This window comes from Pinus tabuliformis, chromosome 8, assembly GCF_031772625.1.
Source record: "Pinus tabuliformis cultivar Carrire ecotype Pingquan chromosome 8, CPIR1, whole genome shotgun sequence".
In the NCBI taxonomy this organism is placed as follows: domain Eukaryota; kingdom Viridiplantae; phylum Streptophyta; class Pinopsida; order Pinales; family Pinaceae; genus Pinus; species Pinus tabuliformis.
In genome coordinates this window covers 292,593,954-292,617,326 of record NC_142294.1, presented here as the reverse complement: position 1 = coordinate 292,617,326, position 23,373 = coordinate 292,593,954, and the positions used below count along the sequence as shown (strand labels likewise).

At 37.5% G+C, this 23,373-nt stretch overlaps 1 pseudogene; it reads left to right on the top strand.

Moving 5' to 3' along the window:
* Positions 1 to 23,050, top strand: part of LOC149235276 (mitochondrial import inner membrane translocase subunit TIM23-2-like) — a 46,872-nt pseudogene extending 23,822 nt beyond the window's left edge.
* Positions 23,051 to 23,373: the final 323 nt, after the last annotated feature.

The following is a 23,373-nucleotide window of genomic DNA, read 5'->3' as shown; positions in this document are numbered from 1 at the left end:
TTAAGAGATAGAAATACCATTTATAACTAGTCCTACTCATGAGCTTCAAGTGATAACGATTTATCTCTTCTTGATCTAACATCCACTAAGAGTACAAAAGTGCAACATCAGTAGCAGATATCAAATGCAAACATCAATAAATCTTGTTCCATTCATTCATCAAAACCTCCTCAAGGGTACACAAGTGCATGTTCTGGGGATAAGTTTTTTATAAATTTCATGACCCCTCTCTAAATGCATGAGAGGGGTTTAAATACTACTAAATAAATCTAAAAATAAATTATTACAAAAATATAGGATGATTTAAATGACCATCCTCTTTCAGGAAAATAAAAAAAAATTAAAACTAAAATTGAATCTAAAATTAAACTACTTCTGTATTTGGTCCTTGAAATCGCATGCATGCAGCATCTATTTGAGAAGAGTTAGCTGGCTAACTTCTGATTTTAGCTAAGCTGAGAAAACAGAATGACAAGAGCTAGCGCCATCTTTTCGGCCGCATTGATGATACACTTAACAATCATCCACTGGCTATGTGGCTTTACCAAGTATGCCTAGTAATAATCCCAGTTTAACTTGGTTAACCCTTGATTGCTTCTACCTTTTCTTGGGCCTTTTGCTTCCAATCCGCCTCTATCATTTATTTCTTGCAATTTTCAGGGCTTGTAGGTGACTGGGCAATTAGCACTTTCTTTTTCGAGAAATTTTTCTCAGCGATGCCGCTAATCGTGCATCGGAAACTGCCTCCATTTCTTGATCCGGAATTCCTTGATGCGTTTTTTGCCTTTTGCGCTTTTTCCTTCCAGCAGATATAAAGTTCAAAATTTTAAAAAATAATACTTTTGTGAACTCTTGACTTTGAGTCTTAAACTGTCTGTTTTTTATATCAATGTTGTCTAGTATCCACTTGACCATGTCTATGTATAGTAGAATTTTAGGTCTTGCTACTATCTGGTGTAAGAATGAGCAAGCTATCTCTGTGGTAGATTCCTCAGAAGAACTATTTGAGCCTGCGTTGCAGCAACTTCCATTACTCTAGGATTCTCCTCTTCAAGAAGATTATACATGCCTTCCCACGTACAATTCCCGTGTCTCTGTTACAGGCCGTGTCTATATACAAGGGTGCCATTTCCTTTTCTTCTGAGCTCGGGGCTTTGCTTTTCTTTCCCATTTTATCCTGCGTATTGCTTTGTATTGGCCTCTGTTCTCCATTCCTGCAATTCACAAGTGAAAATGAATGACAAGGAAGGGTGATGGGAAAGTTTTTTAAATGCTGAAGACACATCAAATATACCACCTTACGTGAGATGATTTTTCGATAAGCACGAACCCATATTCCATTAATAACTGGAAACTACCTCATTTATTAGCATTAAAGCACATAACTAGGTGTCAGCTTATGGAAAATACTTTTCTTGAATAACGTGCCCGAAAGATCTGCGATGAAGCGATTTTGTGATTTTCTTCGCAATATCGTAGATCGCAGCATCACAAAATCACGACATCGCAGAACCGTAACATCACAAAGTTGGTCGCTTGTGATATCGCATTATCACATTATCGCTGTATCACGAGATCGCAATATCGCAGATCGCAGGAATGTTATGTATGACAATCTTTGTTAACCTATTTTCTGCGAAATGTGATTTTGCGATCGGCGTCATCGCATATCGGCAAATTAAAGTGTTTCATTGTAAATTGTGTTGTATGTGATGCGATATTTCATTATCGCACATCGCAATCTCGCAATGTTTAAAATTCAGCTCATAAGGAGGTATCCCGTTATCTTTTTGCGATGTGATATTCCTAAGGAAAGATTTGTGTCTTACCTTATCATAAAACTTAGATTTTTTTGAATTTTCAAGGGGGCTTCCTAAGCTTATGATGGTAATTTTATTCAAAAAAGGAAATTTAAACACTACTTTGATTTTTAAATTTTTTTGCTAAGGGTACCCACTTATTTAGTATTAGAAATTACACTAAATAAGAAGGGGGGTTGTTGCTAGCCACAACAGGAACCTGAGAAGATAGAGTTTGAGCTAAAGTAGGAAGAATCAGACTCTACAGAAGAGGAGTAATCAGAAGATGAAGAGCCACAAACTCCAGCTGTGAGAAGATCAGTTCGAGAAAGAAGGTAGCCTTAAAGGTATAGTCCATCTTGTTTCTATTCAAATTTTGCTTTATCTATTACCTATTATGATCCCAGAACTGTGAAGGAAGCAATAGATTCAGAGGATGGAAAAGTTTGGAAAGAGGCCATGGTTGATGAAATGGCATCTTTGGACAAAAATGAGGCTTGGATCTAGTGGAGTTGCCGGCTGGAAGGAAACCCATTGGCAGCAAATGGTTGTTCAAAAAGAAGACAAATGCAGAAGGAAAAGTGGAGAAATACAAAGCCCAGTTGGTAGCAAAAGGTTATTCCCAGGTGCCGAGAATTGATTTTGGTGATATTTTTTCTCCTATTGCCAAGGTAACTTCTATTAGATTACTTTTATCTATTGCTGCTACTTTTGATTTTGAGGTAGAATAGATGGATGTGAAGACTACATTTCTTCACGGGGATCTGGAAGAGGAAATCTACATGAAGCAACCTAAAGGCTTTGTAGCGAAGGGTAAGAAAGAACTGGTATGAAAGTTAAAGAAGTCTATGTATGGGTTAAAATAGTCACCAAGGATGTGGTATCAGAAATTTGATACATTTATACGGGGACTTGGCTTCACCAAAAGCAAAGCAGATCACTTTGTGTATTTTAAATTAATTGGTGACCGCGTTATTTATCTGGTCTTGTATGTGGATGATATGTTGCTGGTTGGAAATGACAAAGAAATTATCCAGGATTTGAAGACCCAATTGTCCTCCAAATTCCACATGAAAGATATTGGTGCTGCAAACTATATTTTGGACATGGAAATTAAAAGAGATCGGGCAAAGAGGAAGCTCTGGTTAAACTAGAGGAATTATGTCAAGACAATACTGTAGAGGTTTAATATGCAGGATAGTAAACCAGTGAAGGTTCCTATTCCTATAGATGTGAGGTTATCTGCTGAACAATGTCCCAAGACACAAGAAGAGGAAGAGGACATGTCACGTGTTCCATATGCAAGTGCAGTCAGTAGCCTAATGTATGCAATGGTCTGTACTAGACTAGACATTACACATGCAGTGGGAGTATTGAGCAGGTTTATGTCAAAACTAGGAAAGGAGCATTGGACAACAGTGAAGTGGGTTTTGAGGTATTTGTGTGGCACTAGTGATTATAGTCTGTGCTAAGGAAGACTAGGATTGGACAAAGTGTTGGATATTCGTGGCTTTCTTGATGCAGACTGGGCTGGAGATCTAGATCAAAGAAGATCTACAAGTGGGTATGTGTTTAACCTATTTGGAGGTGCAGTCAATTGGATGAGTAAGAAACAATTTGTAGTGGCACTATCAACTACACAGGAAGAATACATGGCAGCCATTCATGCAAGCAAGGAAACAGTTTGGTTGCAGAGATTGTATTCAAGTATGCGGTTAGTACAGGAAGCTATAAAGATAGACTGCGACAGCCAAAGTCCAATTTTCTTGGCAAATAACCCTGCATATCATTCAAAGACAAAGCACATTGATGTTCAGTATCACTTTGTGAGGGATATGATAGAAGACAAAAAGTTGTTGCTGGTAAAAGTGGACACTTTGAAGAATACTACATATGCATTGGCAAAATCTGTGAGCTCTGAGAAGTTCTCTTTGTGTAGAGTGACAATGGGCATTTCAGGGTTGGAAAATGACCAAGCTCTCTTGTGGCCCCCTGTGGAAAAAACAACAAGTGGGATAATTTTGGGTTGTGTTATATTCTTTCCACGTAGTTAACAGGGGTTTGAAGGGCAACCGTAACCCCACTTTATCGGGTCTGGGGAGCGTCGTGGAAAATTTTGGTTTTGGACCCTATGTTAGGTTAGGCAGACCCACCTATGGTTTTGTGCATGATTTTTGCACATGTTTTTTGGACGCGATGGATTTCGGTCCATGGTATTGGATGCTTCAGCATGTATAAATATGCATTGTAACATTGAAAGGGTCATAATGAAAAATCAAGCTGGTAGTCCAGGTTTTGGGATCCAGTGGGAAAATCTCTATGTATATGTGTTTAATGTGTTATGCTCTCACATTTTTTATTTTTCTGTGTTTTAGAATTCGTATGCAGGTAATTTTTGTACGGGGTTAAAACCTACAGTGGTAAAAAAGATCCCAATCTTCAAACTTCCAGCTAGGCACCTGTCCCAGGGGCGTGGCCTCAAAATTGATGTCGTTCGGGAGGAGCAGGGTCAGGAGAGAGCTCTTGCTTTCATTGAGATCCTTGGGAACTTTTGCCTTACCCTTCCATGGGGGGATATAGGTGAACAACTTTTTTGGAGGTTACATAGGCTCAATTTCTTCCTCCATGCCTTCGTCCTCATCTTCTTCGATGATAAGTTCCTCCAGGTCTTCATCCTCTACGTCAGTTTCCAAGTTAATGACTTTCCCTTTCTCCTCCATCATTAACCTAGTTCACTAAAGGTTTCACAGGGACACACGTACAGGAACCATCGGCTGTTTTTCTTTCTTTGGCCTTGGCATGCACGATGATTTAGGGATTTTCACCATAATCATAGTGCCTTTAGGGAAAACCACCACAGTCAGGGCCTATGTGGCCTCTTCCATGGTCATCTCTACAATTTCCATAACTTCCTCAAATGTTGCCATCGTGTCGGTCCAGAAATCTATCACTCGCGTAATTAGGGGCTCAATCAATGCTTTGCATAGGTCAACTAGGGATCTGCTTAAATACATGGGGCATATAACAGCTCAATTTGCAAATTACAAAGTGTTGTTTGTTAGGCATCCCTTTGTAATTTATAGCGTCTTTTGAATTTGAATTCGACTGTTCCCCCCAAATCTGGTTCATTAATGCTCCCTTAGTAGCATATTTTCCAAAATCTTGCCCATAAATCACATCTTAAATGCCTGTCGCCTGCTCCATTTGGTCTCAAGTCGAGCATCACATCATTAATAGTGACTCCAGTGGTCACTTTCTGGCCAACCCGCGCGGCAGCGCAACCCCCTTACATTATCACGAACCCTGTGACACTTTACTCTTGCATACAACTCCAGCATTTCACAGCTCCTAGGCAGAGTAGTCTATAGTCCCGCACCTCCTTTCAACTACCTGGAGTGCTAAGACTGTACTTCCCATAGCTAGACATGTGGTCTTGCTACCTGTATATGGTTTCATCCGGTCATCCATCACTTTTCTTGGAAGATACCCACCTTTTATTGTTACTGGTGGCATTACGCACTTTATCATCTGTAGCGTGCCACCATGGTTGATTCGTGTAGTAATATGTGGTCGAAGCCAATGCATCAGACTAATCAATTTGTGGTGATAGTCCCTAAATTTGTCAGCATGATCATGCGCACCCTATTTTATCACCCTAGTCCTCTTATCAAGAAACTATTCCTTTATCTTATCCTCAAGCTTCTTTACTTCCACTTCCACCATAGTGCTTTTCTCCCTTAATTGCATGCTTTCTTTCCCAAGTTCTTAGGGCCTAAAATTACCCTATTGGATTTCTTCCTCAGGTCCCAAGCGTTCTGCTTCATTCGGATGTGTGATTCCTTCTTCCAAGGCTTTGCGAATCATCGTATCTACCAATGCTACCACGCATGGATTAGGCATTTAATTCTCTCTAGGGATTATAGCATTTGCTTCATACTCCAGCCTAAAAGGTGCTTGTGCCATTATTTTCTTGCATGCGGTCCTATAAGCCCATAGAACTGTTGGTACGTGCAGGTCTGAGTCAATCCCCTGCGCATTGTGGACCTTGTTTAGTGCTTCGCATACTTTGTTAAAGGCTTTTGCATGGATAACCTTCTACACACATTGTCTTTCCATACTCTGTGGTTCCAATCAGAGTTGTTTTTCGCGCCATTGCCTCACCCGCACATGCTTACTAACCGTGTCTCCTAACGCGAAGACTATGTGCATCCACGTAGGTTTCGTACCATATGCCTACATCCATCTGGACAAGTGGGGCACGGACTGTCACATCCAGTAATCTTGTCTGTTAATCAAATTTGAGGCTTCCCAAATTGCATGCGCATCATCCTCTTGCATTCGCACCAGTCCTCAAAGCTAATTTGGTGCGTACCCCCCCACCTTGCAGGCGTAGCACGCAATACCCAATTCAAAGCTTCGACACATTGCTGCTCTGACACTTCTTTTTCAAATTTTTTCAGGAAGTCATCCACCTCACTTAACCCATCATACATAGGCAGATCCCTTACCTCCATTGATACACAGCGCAACAATCTCATCATCATGTTATAGTTCAGCGTGGTCACTTCGTGTAACTAGTTCTACCATCGTTCTATCTCCTCATCAGAATCCGATGTGCAGGAGATTTCATCTCCCATGAGATTCATCCATCCATGGTTGGATTCACCCAATCTTGTTCTCGTGTAGTTATCTTATATATGTAGTCCAAATTGTCATTGCTATCGTAGTCGTGCACTGGTTCTATGTAGCGCGATCCTTGTGTATGGTCCAAAGGTACATTTACGTGGAGATACCTTTTATCAAAAATGATCTTGTGCTTCTTTAGATTTATCACCCCATTCATGTTAGTGGCCCAATCTATTTCTTATATCATGGGTTAAGGGTTTCCATCATCAACAATCTCTATCACTTCGAAGTTTGCTAGTGCGTTGTCTCCTTCGATATCCACTGTCATTCCCTGCAATCTCCCCATAGGTAGGATCTTTTGCTGGTTCGCCATTTGCAGTTGCATACAATAGCATTGCAACGTAGGCCTTCCCATGTGCTCCAATCTATGCTTCAGCAGAACATCCATGTCTGATCCTAGATCCAAAATCACTTGGTCCATCTCATATTATCCAATCTACGTTGTCAATTTCATTTCCATTCCCATTCACGTCGTGTGCTTTTTGAGCTTCTAGACTATGCGCGTTCTCCTGGTGTGGTCCCAACACATCTATTTATGAGTTCCTGCATCCCCTTTATAGCCTTGCTATCGCGCAACAACTTCAGGCATGTTTCCAGGAACATTGTAGTCATCGATGGGTCCATTTTTGGCTCCGTCTATCTTTGCTTCCTGAAGTGGAGGCATCAGTAAAGCTCTTCCTGGCTTCCATGAAAGTTTCCATATCGTGCTCCAAATCAAACTCTGGTTCTTTCATTGAAGCCTTGCGAACCCAAGTACTCTCTTTAGGCTACTTTCTGTTGTCATCCCTTGTCATAATTCCACTTCAGAGCATAATATTCACATTAGGGTCTTCTTCACGTGGCTCAAACCTCATCATTCGCAAGTTTTGAGTAGGGGGAGTTTGGAGTGCTCCTTTACCATGCAAACTCGCTATCAATGTGGGACAATCCTCCATCTCATGATCAAACAATATATAATACAAGCATGATGGCCGCAATGGATTTGTACAATCACAGGCATAATGTCCTTGCCATCCGCAATTGTAACATATCAGCTATTTGTGACTTCTTGCAGGCCCTCCTCCACCTCATCCTCATCCGCACCCCTGAAATCTGGTTTGTGCCATCCCTGCATTCTAGTCAAGGGGCCACATTTCGGCCTGAACTCTGTAGGTAGGAGTATGATCCATCATCAACTCATAACTTCTACACATGCACTCATCATGCCCCATTGATCTATAGAAATTATAGCACAACTACTGTGAATTCTACATGTACTTTTGCAATAAATGGCAGTGATCTATAGCATGCTTTCGTCCTATTTGACAAATCATACACCATAATGTAGGTGCCATGCTTAGTCCTACTTGTGCCTCTGGTCTCAATGGCATTAATCCTCCTCCCGTGAGGTAATTTTCGAACATCAGGCAGTGGTCCTTGTCATGTCCCTGACCCTTGCACTTTATGCACCATACATCGTCAGCACTTCTGGGTGAGCTATCCTATCTTGTTTTAGACTCTACATCTAAAGGCACAAGTTTTTCAACTGTGTGTGGATCTGTAGAACTCCTAGTTTGGGATCCTATATCGAGGGTCTCAAGCAGTCTCATCGTGATCTCCAAGGCCTTTTCCTAAGTTTTTAGCCTCTATTGTGACAACACATTCCTTAAATGCGACATTAATGATGCTACAAACCATTCACAGTGTTGCCCATCCATCAACGTCATGTTAGCTTCGCAAATTATGCAATTCAATATCTGATCCAACTCGCAAGGGGTCTCACCTGGTATCATTGTGATTTCCTTGAACCCAATGATCAACTGTGCCTCTGACTTCAACCTGCTAAATTCTTTGTTTGGTGCAATTTGAATATCTACAATCCCCACATTCGGATTGTCATTGGAATGCTTAATGTACTAGGTCAATGCGCAATCCTGTAGAGCATTGACCAATGTTTCTTTCTTTATATTGTCATTTGTAACTCCATGCACTTCCCATACAACTTTTATCACGAACCAAAACTGGTCCAAATCTTCACTTCCTACTCCCTTGGACACTGACAAATTTATCGTGCTTGCCATACTGACTCGCAGTGGTGGTGGAGGTGGTATGGGCGAAGATGGGGGTGAAGATGGTGAAACTGGTGGTAGTGTGGGTGGGGGTGGTATGTGTAGAATCCTCTACCTTGTGGTATGTGCATAATCCTCTACCTTATAAAATTTATTGCACTTCTTAGTGAGACCTTCACGAGCTCTTTCTCGACCCCTCGTGGAGGTGAAATCAAGGGGCTAGCTTTTAGTTCTTCACTACATTCACTTCTATAGATTCTCCCACTTTATGTAGCACCAAACATCGATTTATTTGCATAACCCACTTTTCACATAGTAGCATTTTAATCCAAGTGTTCAAATATTTAACACACTTACCTCATGGTCCTTTGAGGAAGTGTCATTCTGCCTCTCTATAGCTGACAGAAGTATCTACTATGAACTGGGTGGTGAATCCTCCTATAATCTGATTGACCTAGTGATCAACAATGCATGTGATCTTATCCTTTTATGCTTCTAATCTGTGCACCGTTTCTAGAGTCCGCACAATAGCTCTGTCGAGCTTACCCCTTCCTTGGCTATTTGCTAGCTTCGCGATCCACTCGTATAGCTCATAGGGAAATATTTGAAGAAAATTCATGGATGTCTGTGTATAAGTAGCATTCTAGCAACTATTCTTTTGATAGTCATGGATTCGTGTTCTCCTGCACTACAAACTTGTGAATCTTCCTATCCAACCAATCCTCAATTCCTCTCTTAGTTGGATTCTAGTGATATGACATCAGACATCTTTATGCAGATCGCGGTCCTGGAAACAGAACCATTTGTTGGCTTGTTGGGGCATGACCCAGGTTCAAAGTTAATTAGCCAAACAGGTCTCACCCAAAGTAGTATGGACGGGTGCTGGAACTAGGTTTCTACACCCTAGAGATGTATGAGGGGTTTATTTGGTCCAACAACTAGTCCCTACGTGTAGGTTTCTTCGCGCACTTCCCTAGCCTTCACGCTCTGATAGATTTGCCTTCACAAAACCCTAACTAGGGTCTGTGGGGCTTCCGCACTGCTGGAGCAACGTTCTGCACTATTCCCCTAAATCACATCCAAGATCTTGCTTCCCTTCTTACACTAGTTAGTTATCTCTACCTAAGTGGAAGCCTTAGTACATACATATAAGTTCGCATAGCAAATAAATAGTAAACTTGCAAATTATACCCAATAATACATAAAGTAGGAAAAGATACACAAAAATATGGTAAACTTCTCTTTATTAATTCTTCTCATGGTTACAGACTCAACCTGCCCTGCGCACTCAGCTGCAGGGGTCCACGCACTCAGCTACGGACTACTAGGCCTCTGTGCACATAGTTGCAGAGCCTTCTCCTACTCTATGACCCAAGACACACTTTACACTTCGACTCAAGCTCTTAGACTCATCATGCTTCTTTTCTTATTCCCTTATTAACTATCTTCTACACTTAGAGCCTCACTCTATTTATACAATCCCATGGCCCACGAACCATGGGTGGATCTTTCAAGCCAACATTACATTACAAAAACAAGGGCGGACAACCTTGTGACTCTATTATGACTTCGCGCTCCACGCCCACAAATCGTGGAGTCTTTACAAAGGACTTGGTCAAAACTTGGGCTTTAAGCCCCAAAACATGCCTTAGGGGGATTCCATGCCCAACATGAGGAAATTGGTTACATGTTTGAGAAAAGAAAAAATACACAAAAAGAATTGTTCCACCATCAGAAGAATTTCCAAGAAAATATATGATTCAGGTGTCCACTATACCATTAAAATTATTTTATTGAGTCATTAAAACCACTAATTACATTTACTAATCTCATCCAATCTCATTTTAACATAATACAAAACTCAATGTAAATGCATTATAACTAAACATTTGGGAAATGAATCTCAATTACATCAAATCCTCATCAAAACATTTAAATAAAGTAAAGGCCGAAGGGAAATTGCCTTCAATTTTTTGACTACTTACAACACTAACCAGGATACACTTTATAATGATTGGAATAAGGATGCCCTTGGTGTTTCATTGTCTCTTAGTTGTGTTTATATTTGATTCAAATGTTTCATAATTTTTATAGATCAATATACAATTTTGGCATCAATGAAATTTCTCAAAATTGTTTCTTCAGTCATCATTTTATTTATTCTAGTACTTCAAAACCTTAGAAATGATATTATGATACATAACCACTTTGCCTATGTGAGAGTGTTTCATGGTGAAACTTGAAAAATTGTGAATAAGTAAAATGCATTGCAAGTGCATTTATATATAGCAAAAAAAATCTTACTCTATTTTTTCATTCTTAGTATATGATTGTAAACAAGATATTTTTCAAAATATGGAAAAGCATATCTAGAAGTGATAATCAGGCTACAACTAAATCACTACAACAAAAGTAAATAGTTGCATAATCAAGACAACAACCACTTCCATAGAATCTTACACAATATAGCATGACTCCAAGTACATATGCCTTGTACAGAATGAAACATAGAGGCCATAAAACATTAACATACAAACACTTCAAACCACATACCTTTGTAAAACTCCAATGAGAAGACATTCCAAGTTCATCCTGTGAGACCTCCCTTATGTTTCATGTTGTCTGTAAACAAAAAATTGGTGAACAAATAGTAATGTATACTTCAGTCACATTGATCTAGCTGACTTCAAGCCATTTTGAAAGGGAAAAATTAACCCTTTTTTGTATTTATCTCAGAAACACATGCATATAAGGTTTTAACTTTTCATCCACTATTGGTAGAATGAGAGATGAAAAATACACACCCTCCAGATCCAATTCTCTTTCGATTTTTGTACAAGCATGTACTTTTCCATGTTCAACATAACAACTTAATTTGACATTTTTGTCTTCGATGATACCATAACTAGCCTGACAAACAATTTCTTAAGAAAAATGAAACAATATTGTAAGTCAAATCTTGAGTGGAATAATCTTCATAATTTCATACAAGAAACTTGCCAATTAAAACAATTACAAAAGTTGTGACATACCCTCCCTGCTGCATGGAAGTAACAAGACCTCCAAAACCATACATTCTGAAGCATTGCTACCAAAAAAATATCTTATTAGAGGAAATCTCAAGAAATAAGCCACACATAAAAAAGCAGTAAAAAAAAAAAAAAAAAATTTGAAACCAAGAAATGTACTTATAAACCAAATAGACTAAGAAAAACAAAATACTTCAACCTTGTCTAAAATAAAATTACATTTATGGTGTGATTCTAATATATGCTCTTCAATTAGAAGTCAAGATACTCTAATTCAAAATTCATGGAAACATTTCTATGTTCATCAATTATTCTGTGAACTTCTACCTTGAATTGTCCAATAGTGATAATAATTCCTTAACAAGCAGCCCCACATAAGGTAATTGGCTCATTTTCATACATGCTAAATGATTTCATATTTCCTTAGCATGTATGGTTATATGCACATGCAACTTTTGCATGCACCTTCTCAGTTATTAAATATTGTGAATATAAAAATTTGGCTACCAAATTCACATGATTTTTGTTAAAGGCTAGCCAGTATAAGTCAAATTGGTAATCAGAGTGGAAAATAAAATGGAAAATAAAATTAAAAAGTGAGTAGCAATGTGAAAAAAATAGCCTTAAATTGTTCCTAAGTACTAGTAGACACCAATGATGAAAAATAGAAATTAGAAACAAAGTATTAGAAACTCAAATTTCATTTCAAGCTAAGTGGTAGACAACAAAAAGTTACATAAAAAAGATATTGAAGAATCAAAATAGCTTAGTTTTATCAACTATGAATGGATTCTAATATTTTACTTCATAATTCTTTCAGCTTCTAGTTTCCCTTGATGGAGGATATCTTCCTCATTTAACCAAAAATGGAACTGAGAAGGCGATAAAACATTCCAACAAAGACCAGATACAATTTTTAGTGATATTTTTGGTTCAACCAATAAATTATATAGTTTATGCTTTAGTAGTCATATAATTTCTTAGTACTAAGGAGCAAAGGAGCTTAGTTTTCTCAACTATGAATAGATTCCAACTCTTTTACTCCATAGTTCTTTTAGTTTCTAATTTTCCTCAATGCAAGACATCCTCCTTATTCAACCAAAACTAGAGCACCGAAGGCAAGTGAATGTTTTAACACAAGCTAGATACAGTTTTTTGTGATATTTCCGCTTCAACCCTTAAATGAGAATTGATTTTTTAAAGGTGATGTTGTGTATTATACTTGGTACTTTCTTCTTTCATTAGGGGAGAAATACATCCAACACTAGATTGCAAATAAATTTGAAATCCAAAGACAAGCACAAATAGCCAAGCAGTGAGAGAAACCCATGGACCGCAAGTCACCAAGAAGAGTTGCATGTCAATGAAGTTGTCTTTGAAGAAAAAAATAATATAAGTCATGCACCATCTGCCAGCATGATCTAGTAAAACTACATTTATAGATACTTAGTGTGGTTGTATTATGAGAATTTAAAGAAGTAAAGTGATTTCAACATTTAATAAAGTCAAATGTCCTTTTTTCATGGTTGCATTATGAAGTGTTGCTTCTCTACCATACATATCTCTCTCATACATATATCATTCTGTATGGATAAATTACACACATTGAATAATACATCAAATGTATCTCCTCTCTCTAAAAATGTTATGCATATGTTCAAGTGCAAGTTTGATATGGAAATGATGCCAAGCAACATAGTTATCATCTAGGAGGTCAAAGCCCTAACTAAGAATTGAGATAAAAACAAGGATCCCATGTCACCAAGAAGAGTTGCACACTAACGAAGTTGTCCCTGAAGAAGCATATAATGTAAGTCTAGTACCAACCACCAACATGGCCTAGCAAAATTTCATTGGCAGATACTGAGTACTTTTCAGTTATGAGCATTTATGGAGTGGTTTAAGCATTTAATTCACATTTCTTTTCTTTATGGCTGCATTTTCTAGTGGCACTAGTCTACCTTACATATCTCTCTCATGGAGATATCATTGTATATTGATAATTAAACATTGAATACTATATCAAATGTACCTCCTCTCATTACAAGTGTTCTACATATGTGCATGAGCAACTTTAATATGGTATTGATGCCAAGCTATAAAATTAAAATCTATCAGATAGCTCCTCTCTCAAGAGTTGATCATAAATTTTTAATACAAGTCTCTTTTGTCTACCACATTAGCTTAAGTGGTATTTTGTAACATTTTTTTGCAACAACATCCTTTATATATTCCAAATTTAACTGAAAGTACACTTCCGAGTGCCAAAGGTGGTGGAGGCACAATTCCAATGCTTGGAAGGAGCCAAATTTAGTATCAGTTCACCTAGCTTATATTGTTTTGGGCTTCTCTAGAAAGAAGATTATTCTGTTACACAATAATAAAATTCTTTTAGTCGTTAGTAAGAATTCAAAATTAAGTTATTTCCATGGATTGGTATGTTGTGGGGCCTTGTTGCACTCATTTCAAACAGATTGCATTAGGGAGTCTTAATATGAAATAGTTGAACAAGACTTATATAGTGTAGCATGACATTTATGTCTCGGTGTTAAATGTGAAATAGAAAAACAAGACTTTCATTGTGTGGCAATATGTTTCACTTCCAATATTAAATATTCATATTGACTAGAAATTTGGGTCCAAGAAAAAAAAACAAACAAAGATTAGAAGGCATGTTTACATCCAAGATATGGTTATCCATAACAAATAGGTGTAAAATAAAATTTCAATAAAATACCACTCCTCGTCTCTCACAAGAAATATGTTATTATTGCTTCATAAACAAGGATAGTTCTTCATAATGAGCTAGTTAGTCTTGAAAGGGACTTATACCTTCAAATACAATACCAGCTACACAAGGAAATCTAACTGTCATCTCCCATGGAGCATATGAGATAAAGCCAAAGGGCATGGTTTCTCCTTCCTAAGAATTCTTGATATTATTGTGGTTATTTTTTTAAAGGAAATCCATGATAGAAGTTATAGTTATCAATATAAATAGGAAATGGGTACTCATTTTTAATTCTTACAATCTATATCCCTGGCAATGGATCTGGGAAAATTACTGGTCTTTATTCACTCTTGCTAAATCTTATTGAAAGGGTTCTCTTATTATGGACCTCTAGGAAGCTCTGATGTATGTATCTTGAAGCCATGCTTTCAAAGGATTGAAGGAAACAACAACAATATTGCTCTAAATATGTTCTCTCAAAGGCATACATGACCCTTTTTTCGCTTGTGGAAAGTAAACGTCTAGCCAATATTTATCCTGATCCTAAAAAGGTTAGATGATTGTGATGCAATGTTGGGGTGTTCTTGGTTTCTTCTACATTTATTTTCCTTTAGAATTTTCTATTCATAATTCAAACTTCCCAACTATTATAGAATAACATTCAGTATTGTATCTTTTCAACCATGCCAAAACTTTAGAAATTTGGTTGACATTGATTTCTCTCAACCAAGAACAATGTGTTTGATGTTTTTGAACATCATTATTGAAAATTAGAAGACATAGAGGTGGATTTTATACACACTTGGGAAACGGTAATGCTAATTTTCAAAATTCCAAGGATCCTCATCTAACTAAAAGACATGAGAAATTTATCTTGTACACTGTGAAGTCGCATCCCTGCCAATGATTGGATCATGTTGGTTTCTATGTGTTGTTAACTCGATGTGTATAATTTCTAGCCATTTGGGCTTCTCATGAATAGAGCAACACCTTTTGAATCAAGAATCTGAAAGAAATATCCTACTCTAAACTTACTACTTTAATAGTGTTTGTTTTGGTGCAGTAATGAAACAAACTTTCCAATACACATTTAAAGAAATTTTATACTTACCCTTTGGCTATAGTGTGCTTACGATTCATTGTACAAATGTTGTGCAAAATTCAGAGATTGTCTAGAACAAACTATTAGAAAATGAATTTAGAGTGAGGACAAGTGGCTATCATGGGTCATGGCTACTCAGAGATGGGGGTACTATTGCTCAATATTGTAATATTCTCCTTATTTATCCTAGAAATCTGCAACCCTAATTTTAATTGAGGTCATATGTTCTTGTACAAAATTGAGCTTCCTACAGAGGCTTAGCCTCACCTTACATCATTGGCTTTCTTGTCCTCTTATATAAATAGAGGAAGAGGAGAGCCCTATTATACATTGTTTTTATCATATTATCTTAGAGATGGGTAGCATGTTGGACATGCCCCTTTTCTTGATACTCTTCACCACCTTATCTTCCTATCATGGGGTACTAGGTCTTGGACCAGTTCAAAGTTCCACTAGAGACAATATTTGATCCTAAAGGAGGTATGCCCATGAGAATGGTTCTCATGATGACCCTAAAGGAGATAATTTACAGAGTAGGTTTAGGATACAAACAATTGGAAAACTTAAAAAACAATAAAAAATAATGCATTCAACAGGATTGAATGTCATAGCTAGACATCTGCAGAATGATTGTGGGAACAATAATTTTGTACACATATATAATAAAAATAAACCAAAATTTATTCTCATATAGAAAAATATGGTAGTGTTAATTCTAAACCTGTTTTGGGTGGGAAGAGTATGGAAGTTTAGAATATAGCTAGCTACATGAGAGATACTTAGCTAGTTCTGCTACATTTGTAAATCCCATTTTTTAAATGTACATTAGATAAGCTTCTTCAAAAAAAAATTGTAATATTTCAACGTGCTCAAGAGGTTTCATGAATGCACATGTTTGAAATATTTAAGTGAAGATATGGGGTATCAACTTGGTGGATTCAGAGATGAGATAACATAGCTAAGAGAAATGATCATGTATTCCTCAAAGAGTTATTTTGAGGAACAAAGAATTTCTAGCTGCAGGACTTACAATAGAAATAGATGCACCATCTTGTAATCCATCAAAATTGTTGTTTGATTAGTTATAGTTCTTCCATTTCAAAATGTGCATTATATAAGCTCCTTTAGTTTTGTTTGTAATATTTCAACGTGCTCTAGAGGTTGCATGAATGCACGTGTTTGCAAGATTTAAGTGAAGATATGGGGTATCACCTTGGTGGATTCAGAGGTGAGATAACATAGCTAAGAGATACGATGATGTCTTCCTCAAAGAGTTCTTTCGAGTAAGAAACAATTACTATTTGTAAGACTTATAGCCAAAAGAGATACACAAGACGAACATCTCAAAGGGAATTTATATGAGATCATAGTTTCAACTGATAAATTCAAGCCAGTGGCAACTGAAGTAGTGATCATTAAGTGTCTCAAAAACTAGTGGTGTTAAAAAAGGACAAGGATGAATGACTACTTTCAAAGGATAACTTGAACAACTTTTATTGTAAGTTTCATTTTGATGGCATAAGAGTCTGTATCAAATTATCTTCCCCTCTTTGTTTGTATTTTATCCCATTTGTCTCAATATGTGTCAAGTGAGACTCCAAATGCTAAAGAGGTTAGACAACTACATAACTAGAAACCTAGCAATCCCAAGTTATTATACAATGAACATTTTACATATAGAATGCATGGTAAACAAACACGGTTGACACTCTAATGAACTAAAGATGTGCATTACTGCAATTTAAGGGCACCCACTGTGGAAAAAGGATCCAAGCTATAATTCTTGATGGCAATGCATAGTTTTATGCATTGTAAACAATTTAAAATATTGATGGACCAATCTTCAAAGATTACGATACCTCCTATTTTCCAGTGCTTTCGAGAGTTCCCATCCATTGGAGAGTAGTTTGGTGGAGAGAAACGAAGGCATTGGGAAAGCTCTTTGAAAATCCCCGAATGATCCCCAAAAAATCCATCCTTCCATAAGATTGATGAGCACGAGTATTGCAGCAAGATTGTAGCAACTCCTAGACTACCAGCTTTATTTTATCAACCCAGGGTTCGTACAAACTTGGAGGTGACAGTGTTGTATACATAAGTAAAAGTGATGGTTCTGCCTTTTGTCACTTGTTCAGCTAGCGAGAGACCACTAGGGCTATTCAAGCCAGAATTCTATTGATTTAGAAGAATCTTGGTTTCTTGATGAAAGAAAGGGAAATCTACTCTAAGAGAGAGCTGATCTATTGAAATAATGAAAAAGACCAAAATTCAATGCTAAATCACATCATTTCCTAATTAACTGCTAAGAAACTATTATTTGCAATAATGCTAAATTACCATGAACCAAATGCTACTATCTAAGAAAGGAATCTAAAAGAATCAAACATCACTATTTTGCAAGTAAAGGGACTGAAATAGCTATGTTTTTGTCTTTTTGTTCTTTTCATGCAAAATCAAATATGCAAACTAATCTCTTTTGGTGATGTGGCAGGTGGTTTAGAGATGTTTGAGGATGGATGAAAGGTTTAGGAGATGGTTGGATGGTATGGGAGACCCTTGGGTGACCTTTGTGGGCTTCCTAGAGGTTTTCCCTCAAATTGGCCTCAAAACAGGCCACTACAGGGAAACCTACTCGATGTACTAGAAACCTACAAGATTCCCTGTATTTCTATAGGATACAGCCAAGAGCAAAACAAGAGGTGTTGGAGGTGATGGAAGGATTATGGAAGGTGGTTGATGGGTGGAATGGAGTGAGAAAAGGCCCAAGATCACTTAGAAGTCTACAACAAGGTTAGGAAATGGTTGGATGTGCTCAATGTGCTTGGAAGAATTCCTATGTAAAATGATGACATTAGTGAAGAAAATGGTGTAAGCAAGGAATGATTATGGTGGATGAAGTGGAAGGTGATTGCTGCCTATGATATCTCTGTCTACTCTTGGATCACCTGCTCTACATCAAACATGTATAATTTCCAAAATGTCATGTAAACAAGAAGCATTCTCATAAGCTAGAAAAGGAAAATTAATAAACTAACTGTCTACCTTATGCATGAGGAAAGTAGCTGAAAGGAATGGAATCATGGATGAGATCTACTGCAATAATGAAGATAGAAGATATGGGAATGAAATTGTACTTTGTAAAATTGATCAAATGCTAGCTTAAATATAGTGAACTCTAAACCTTATGAAAGGAATAGAAATATGTGTTTTTGGGGCTACATAAGGGTCCCTTCCTCAAATCATGATCCCAGAGGGAAGAAGTGAGGCCAAGACACCTACTGATAGCCTTATGGTGCTTCTTTTATCCCTACCAACCTTCTACTGAGGTAAGGCACAAATGGAAGCAAACTAATAAACAATCAATCAAATCTACACTACTTGCAATGAAAATACCTCTAAAGACAAATTAACAATGAAGCTATCAAACTAAGTTAAACATACAGACACAAAAAGATGAGCCTTGGCTACTATGGTTGGGCCCTAACCCAATAGCTTTTGTGCTTTGAGTTAACTTAGTTCTAGCTCAAAAAAAACTCATTCTTATTACCAAAACAGAAAATTACATCAAAATCTTCCACAAGTCTGGAGCTCGAAAATAACTTAGAGTTTTACGACAAAAATCTGAATCCTAATGAGGCTCCAGGCCTCTCTAGTTATATAATTGAATTCCCCAACGGATTCCTTAAAATTAGGGAGGCTCGACTCCGAAACTTGAGATAAACTAGCTCTTTGTCTCTCACTTTCTCGGTTTCCTTCTAATCCTCGTGACTTGGCTGCTTGCACTCCAAGTTGGTGTGATAAATGGAGGAATATTTGAATGGGGGATACATAAATGAGGATGATTTACCTCCTATAGTCCCTCTCCCTTGTCCCATTCGAGTTTAAATCTTAGTATTTTCCAAAATTCCTTGATTTTCTCCTCTAAACTTGCATTCAATGCATATTAGTCCACTAGGCATGATATCCCACTCTAACTCATCTCATAAACAAAATATAATAAAAACATGTAATAAGTTGTGAGAAAAGTTGTTTTGACTAAGCTAGGAGGTGAATTAAGATCCATATATTTACCTAATGATGAGGCTCATCAAAGATCCACTAGGATATGCTCAGATTCTGCTCATAGTTTTCATCACCACCACTAGACCTCCTATTACTTGTTCCTCCTCACATTTTAGCAGGTACAATAGGCCCTCCATGGAAATCTAGTGTGCCAGACTGCAGACCCTCCCCCTCACTTGCTCCATCCCGCTCTCTCCACATCTAACCAACAATAAATTCATCCTCCAATCAATGATTACCCAACAACCCAAATGGTGTATTAAGCCACTGTAGACTGAGACAACACAAGAGCTCAGATGGAGTATTGGGTCCTACAAAATTCACTCTTCAAACAAGCTAAAGGGTTTCACAAGGTAAGATTTGGGCAACACAAGGCTATAGGGCCCCTGCTTTGCAATAAAAAATGACAACAAACATGTCCTTGAAGAGGATAACCCAGAAGGTAAAAGTGAGTATAACTCTCCTGGATCAGAAGATGTCAGTGAATAGGTTCACCTCACACATAGTGATTGGCGAGCCTTTCGAGAAAAACTTGTGGCAGCAGAGCAAGTTCAAAAGAGTGGAAATGGTGAGCTAGGAAGTGGGAAAGAATCCTCAATAGAATTAGGTCCTAAATGGGCTCATCCAATTCAAGCGCCTAAAACGGGTTTTCTACTTGTTGCAACTAAAAATCTCGATGGAACACAGAGTTTTGAGAGAACAATAGTTTTTCTTCTTAAAGCAAGATCTAATGACCCCAGAGAGGGTGCATTTGGGGTCATCCTTAATCGTCCTTTTCAAAGGTGTATCAAAGACATGAAGCCTACTAATCTAGATTTTCTTACAATATTTACAGATTTTCCACTGCATTTTGGTGGGTTTCTTGAAGAAAGTATGTTCCTATTAACTATAGGTGAAAATGTTGTTACAGATTTTGATGAAGTTATTCCCAGTTTGTGTTATGGTGCTAGGAACAATTTACACTCTGCAGAAAAACTTGTGAGGAATGAAGTGCTTCAACCTAAAAATTTTAGGTTCTTTCTTGGCTATGTAGGATGGGAATTCAATCAGTTGAAGGAGGAGTTATCCTTGGATTACTGGTATGTAGCAAGCTTTCAACCCCAATCTAATCATTGTTGCCTCTGCTTCAACTCTTGGCTTGTGGGAGACCGATATGCTGAACTTAGTAGAAAGCCAAAGGAAAACAGTCTATAATTTATATTAGTTTTCATGCAAATAGTGTCTGGCTATGTACATTAGATGTTTCCATTATGGGATAATTGATCCATTTCACTTTCCTTTTAAAAAAGGATTGGTAGAATGTAAAATTACTTGAGTAGAGTGTGTGTTGAATACTTAAGAATGAATCAAGGCTATCATAAAATATCAATCTGAGATGACTTTCATTTGTAACTATCCGATATACATTTGCAAGTTAACATTGTGGCTGACATGAGATGAAGAATCAATATGACATGGTTCAACGTTATTGAAAAAAACTTCGAAGATTACACTTTGTGCATAATATGTGGCAGTAGATTTTTGTCTCTATCAATCCTTGGAGTGAAAATATTTTTATCGAGTAACAGAAGAGACTATTTGATAGAAGAGTCTTGTCAATATTTAAATATAAGCAATAACCAAAGGAACAAGAGAAAAAACACCAAAATCCAATCATGAGATGATTGGATGTGTGCCTGGATTCTCTACTATTTCTAATTTATTCAAAATATAACATCAATGTTGATTCATGAGTTTCTGACCATTAACAATGTCTATTTATGAAGAGATGAGCTCCTCTTCTAAAATAAGTAAGTTGAAATAACCAAACTACAAGTATATGATACCAACCAAAAATGTCTATTTATGAAGAGATGATCTCCTCTTCTAAAATAAGTAAGCCGAAATAACCAAACTGCAAGTTTGTGATACGAACCGTAGCATCCATGTTCACCTCGTCATCTTCGATGCTTTGGTGCTTTTGTGTCTATGTGGCCGATGTAGATGTAGCTACAACCTACATTTAGAATGAAATTAGTGAGAACTTAAACCCCTGCATTCCTAAAGCGAGTATTAAAACCCATAAACTCCAATTAAGGAAATATACTTCACCCTCAAAATCTCCATAAAGTACTATAGATTAATACCAACATTTTTTTAAAAGATGTTCCATTAAACTTCTGAAGCATTGTAAGTGATTAACCACCTTCCTACCCAAATGTTGAAAGCACAAGCCTTGCTCTCTTCTCCTTGAACTTAACAAATGCCGGAAGTTTTTCTCTATGGATAAGGCCAACAGAGGTTTGTCCAAGCCAATAATCATCGCGTAAGATCTAATAGCTTCCAAAATAGCTTCATGGTTGTTCTAGTGAATATAGGCCTAGTGATTTCTTTGTGAAGTAAATCACTGAACCCCAAGCTCTGCTTGAAAACCAATAGTACCCACACCCAAACTTCTCCTTTCTCCCTTTTCGCTTCTCCTACCCGTGCCCTCCCCTTTCTCCCCTACCTATGCCCTCCCCTTATTACGGTGGCTCTTCCATCTCTAACAAGTCCTATCCTTCTTACGGATCCTCCATCTTTGACATCTCTCATCTCTTTTCTAACTAAAGAATATATATTCTTAATTTTTTTCATTAAATTGAAGCGGTTGCCTTTTCCAATCTAGGTATGCCATCATCAAAAAATTCAAATATGAGAATATATTGAAGTTCACATTATATATGTTATTATATCCCAATTGGCTTATCAACTTCTAAAAATAGGTGATCATAAGTCAGATCGTGGTTTCCAAAACATCCAAGAGGAGATCCTCTTGGAATAGATTCTCCCTCGATCGTTTCTCCAAAAAAAAAAATAAGGCATTGAAACCAAGCATTATTTCCTTAATTGAGTAGCAAATGATGGGTCTACAATATTGGTTCCATTCTTGCACCTTTATTCTCTTTCCTTGTCTTGATTTCTTTTGCATTTACAGAAGGTGCAGGTTAAGCAATTAACCAAGGGGAAACACTTGTGGTAGGCATACCCCAGCGAAACCAGTAATCAAATAATTGATCATTCAAAATATGGAGGAGGAGATCGTGAAGGAAGGTTCTTATACAATCCCTAAGGAGATATGCATGGTGCCATTGATTACAGGCTGATTCAAAATATATACCAGATCCCTACTTCCCCAAAATTCTTATTTAAAGAAGAGGTTGTTATGCAGAGAAGGTATTGTGGTGAAAATATCACCTATTACACTGGTTGTAGGTATCTCCTCGGTGTCATCTCTGGTGCTAGTGTTGGCCTACTTAAGGGCTTGAAGGCCTGGGAGATTCCATGAATATTGGGGTTAATAGCATCTTGAATTCCTTTGGAAACACGAGAATGAAGTTTGGTAACAGACTAGGCATCATAGGGCTCCTCTATGTTGGATGGGAGAGCGGGATCGTGGCTGCTAGGGTACCGATGATATCTTCAACAACGTTTGCATTGGGCTTGGCACCAGAGCACTTTACAAGGTTGCCACTAGCCCAAGGTTGGCTATCATTGTCGGCACAATCAGGGGACATGCTATTGGAGCTCTCATTGTAGGAAAGCAGGTTCTTAAGAGATACTTGCCCATTTGACAATGCTCTCCTGTATGTTCTAGATAAATTTCATAGCTCCTTGTTCCACAGCAATGAGAGCCAAGAATAACACATGCTACTACTATTTTGTTTTTAAATAATTTTTTTCTTCTTAAAAAGGAATGTAGTTTCTCCACAATACACAAGCAATAACGTTGAGATGCGAGTAAGACATCGACTAATCAGAAGAGAGGGAAAATAAATTTGAATGGAAAAAATCAATCCTAATATTGTTTTATTATCTTTGTAATTTTTTTGTTTAAGCAATAATGTTGAGATTCGAGTAAGACATCGACTAATCGGAAGAGAGGAAAAAGAAATTT